This window comes from Lygodium microphyllum, chromosome 5 (genome assembly GCF_053477565.2).
Source record: "Lygodium microphyllum isolate KBCC chromosome 5, Lygodium_microphyllum_v1.1.10, whole genome shotgun sequence".
Classification (NCBI taxonomy): domain Eukaryota; kingdom Viridiplantae; phylum Streptophyta; class Polypodiopsida; order Schizaeales; family Lygodiaceae; genus Lygodium; species Lygodium microphyllum.
The window spans coordinates 46,360,332-46,365,231 of NC_141139.1; positions in this window are offsets into that span (position 1 = coordinate 46,360,332).

A 4,900-nucleotide genomic window follows, 5' to 3' on the forward strand; every position below is an offset into this window, starting at 1 on the left:
CTATTTCCCAATACACTGAACGTTTTTGGAATGCTCTACTGTAACTCCGAATGCTTGAAGATGTACCTGAAGCGACTCACAAATGCAAGTTTATGTCTGGCTTACTTGGACATTACTACGTTGAAGTCAATATGTTCAAGCCTACAACCCTTGAAGATGCAATTTCTTTGGCTCATGACACTGAAGACAAGATTCGAGGAAGAGACAAGCGTCCACAATAATTTCAAGCAAATGGTAACTATGGTTCCAAGCAATTCAACTCAAATTATAGAAGATTCAATCAAAGTCATTTTCTTCCATCTTTCTTCCGTAAGTCTTGGACACGACCACCTGCTTTGCCATCCAATACCAATCCAAACCCTAAGCCATCCTCACAGCCAAATCCCAATATTCCTAGACTTCCTGCCATTGCCAACAATGTATCTAAAGCCAAACCAATAGTTTGTTACAAATACCATCAACTTGGACATCTAGCAGCCAATTGCCAATCGAAGAAACCACTTATCCATATCAATTATCTTGGAGCAATGGATGAAGAAGAACGTGAGGAAATGCCTGACTTTACGGAAGATGAAGACGACATTGGTACTCCTTCAGATACTTTGCCAGGTATGCAAACTCCACATTCTTTGTTGACAATGAAATGTTTTGTGCATGATAAAGAAAATATTATTTTGCATGATGACGGTAGTACACATGATTTTATTTCTGCAAAGTTAGTGAAAGAATTGAAATCACAAACTATTTCTACACATTATTGCATTGAAGCAGCATTCCTAGGCACAAGATATAATGAAACACAAGAGGTGCATGACTTAGAAATTAAAATTGGTGAATACACTGAACGAAAGAATTTCCTAGTCGTACCTTTGCAATCTAGTGATATTATCCTAGGTATGCCTTGGCGTCATTAGTATAATCCTGACATAGATTATTCCACGCATTCAATTAAAATTCATTTTCAAGGAAAACAAATTACATTGCATGGTATGCACACATCCAATAATTTTCCACTGCTTACTCATACTCAAGCTAAACGTGCATTACGTAAAAGTAGTAAATCTTATTTAATTTGGGTGAATGAACTTCAAGCTAAAGACAAACATATGTATCCTAGGCATAAACAATTTCTTGCTCAATTTAAAGATTGTTTTGTTGATGATTTACCACCTGGACTACCACCTTCACGTCCTAAAGATCACAAAATAGATTTAATTCCTGGTACACAACCACCATGTAAAGCACCATATAGGCATAACCAAATTGAACAGAAAGAAATTCAAAATCAAATAGAGGAATTATTAAACAGAGGATTAATTAGACCTAGTAGTTCTCCATTTGGTGCACCTGTTTTATTAGTAAAGAAGAAGAATAATACTTATCGTATGTGCATTGATTATCGTACCCTGAATAACATTACTGTTAAGAATAGATATCCGATTCCTAGGGTAGATGATCTTATGGATAAACTACAAGGTTCTGCCATATTTAGTAAGATAGATCTTAAATCTGGTTATCATAAAGTGAGATTGGATAAATTTGATATATTCAAAACTGCATTTAGAAAACAATTTGGATACTATGAATTTCTAGTGATGCCTTTTGGTTTAACTAATGCACGTGCTACATTTAGCCAAATGATGAATCACATATTTTTGAAATATCAGCATTGTGTCATAGTATTCTTTGATGATATATTGGTATTTAGTAAAAATGAGAATGAGCATTATGAACATTTGTATTTAGTTTTCAAGTTGTTGAAAGATAATCAATTGTATGCTAATCCAGAAAAGAGTGAATTCTTTCATACAGAAATTGAATATCTAGGTCATATTGTTTCATCAGAAGGTATTAAGGTTGACCCTAAAAAGATAGAAACAATATTGAATTGGCCCATACAAAAAAATGTGCATGAGTTATGTTCTTTTCTAGGTATTTCTAGTTTTTACAGGAAGTTTGTGCAAAATTTCTCATTACTTGCTTTGCCTTTGACTAAACTTTTAAAGAAAGGTATTGTTTATAACTGGTCTGATAATCAACAAAAATCTTTTGATTTATTGAAACGTGCATTAACCCATGCTCCTGCATTACAACTACCTGATTTCAATAGACCATTCTTTTTAGTAGTTATTGATGCTAGCGGATCTGGAATAAGAGCCGTACTTATGCAAGATAATCATCCCATAGCCTATTCTAGCTGTAAACTGAAACTATCCGAACTTAAATATTCTACATATGATAAATAATTACTAGCTGTAGTACAAGCCTTACGTCAATGGAAACATTACTTAATGGGTTCTGAATTTATGATTAAGACTGACCAACAAAGCATTAGACATCTCCTTAGTCAACCCCAAATCTCTGACCGACATATCAAATGGGCAGCTTTCATTCAAAGTTTTCATCCCCTTATACAATATCAACCAGGAAAAGAGAATGTAGTAGCTAGTGCTTTGAGTAGAAGACCAACCATTCATAATATTTCTGTCATATCATTTGATTCTCTTATCCCTATGAAAGATACTTATTATCAGGATATTAGTTTTCAAGCTGATTGGAATAAATTAGTTGCAAATAATTGGATTCCTATTGATTCACTGTCTTATAATGATGGATTCATGTTTTATGAAAAGAGATTATGTGTTTAAGTTCCATTTAGATCTTTTATTTTGAATGAGATTCATCGTCCTCCATATCAAGGTCATAGAGGTATTATATCTACTTTGCGTACATTGACTGAAGATTTTTATTGGCCACATATGGACACTGATGTATCTAGCTTTGTTTACGAATGTTTAGTTTGTCAAAGAGTTAAAAGACATCATGGTAAATAGTATGGTTTACTAATGCATTTATCTATTCCATCACGACCATGGCAACATATTTCTATGGACTTTATTACTGGTTTACCTAACACTAAAGCTAACCATGATATGATTTGGACTGTTGTAGGTAGGTTTAGCAAACGAGCATATTTCATTTCATGCAAGAAAACTTTAACTGCATCTCAGGCAGCTCAATTGTTTTTGAAAACTGTTTTCACTAATCATGGTTTACCAAAAGTTATTATTTATGATCGTGATTCTAGATTGTGTAATAATTTTTGGATTATTTTGTTTTCTAACTTAGGAACAAAGATTGATTTTTCATCTGCATTTCATCCTCAAACTAATGGTCAAACAAAAGCTACTAACAGTACTATTTTAGATCTTTTATGTGCTTACACTATTTCAAAACCACACACATGGGATACACATCTAATGATGCAAGGAGGCATATCACACAGTGGATTCCGTGAGGTTTTACGGTGGATTCTGTAAACTTTTATTACCGGGGCTCATACACAAAGTGGATTCTTTGTGCGAGAAGTTGATGGGGACGCCTATCCTTTTCGGGCATTTTGTTAATTTAGTGTGTACATGGGTGATTCCATAGCGGGCGATTCCGCAAAATACATATTAAATTAATAAACGTTTATGAGTTTAGAGTGGGCACTCATGATAAATTAAGGTTAGGATTGATTTCTAACCAATTGATTTATTTATGTAGCTGAAGACTGCTAGGTATTCACTTTTGTCGGTTTAATTGTATTATTTTACTAATGATTGTGAATGCTTCAGTTGATGTGTAGAGATAGCAGCAGTGGCGGTGGAAAGCATTGGAGGATAGCGTGTATTCGAGTTATCATCTATATTTTGATGGACCCATACCTTAGGCATGACGCCTATATTTTGTTGTGCCTATTTATCAAGGCGTTGGATATTTATTTATTATTTTGTATGCGCATGGGCGCACAATTTAGATATTTGTATTTGGACATTGTATTGGGTATGCTTGACTTCTTGGGCGCTCGCCCATTAGCTTTATTTCTATTTGGCACTAAAGTAAACTCAAAAGCCAAAAGCGTGCTATTTTGTAATTTGGGCTATTATTTGACCTTGAAGATGATTAATACATAAAATACATGCTTTATGGAGTGCTCACACAAGGCATGGGGGGAGATTGCACCCAATTGGTCTCTTATTCATGTCCTGCATGCTTTCTACATTGAGTTTTGTGCAAAAAGTAGAGTTCTTTTGTTCTTGGGGACCTCCTGATGCTCACTACGCATGCTTACGGCATCCAATCTGTGCACCAACTTTATCCACACATATGCCCAACCATACTATCAAATTCACCTCTTCCAATCTAGCAAATATTTGCTCACATTCTAGCAATATGATTAGCAATGAACCTTCTGCATCCCTATTCATTCAATTCCTTATCCTTATCCTCTTTTGTGCACCCCTTTATTGGTACATCATCCAAAAAAGGCATAGTCAAATGAGATATATAATTATGTAATACCTTGTTTATAGCGTTCATAATGTGGGCAATAGAATTTGTTGCCCCTTGCATTAAAGTGCACATGTGTACTAATCCCAACAATGTTTTCATGTCCATAATATCTCTACTTTCACTTGCTAATTGAAATTGATCATAGCTAGAATATAAGTCACCCAAAGAATTATATTGCTCTTCTAGCAAAAGCTTCTACAAACTCATCAACCATGGGACATGCTCCCACATTCCTAATAGTCACCTTATTGATTAGTTGTATATCATGTATAAACATCAAACTCCATTTTTCTTAGGCACAATTAACCATCTATTTGAGTAAGGAGCTCACATTTCAACATAGCTAAAATTTTAGCCAAGGTAGTTGTTGAGATATCGAGCTCCACTCGTGATATGCCAGGGTGACCATTGTGCATTTATGTCACCGACTTGTCAGTTGCAGATGCGGTTGGTACACCGCCCATGAATAATAGCTACATGATAGCTATCCTTATCTACTCTAGTTCGTGGCTCAGTTAGTATGCCACCTTAGTTAGTTGAGTTTGGTTTGAGACCCATATAT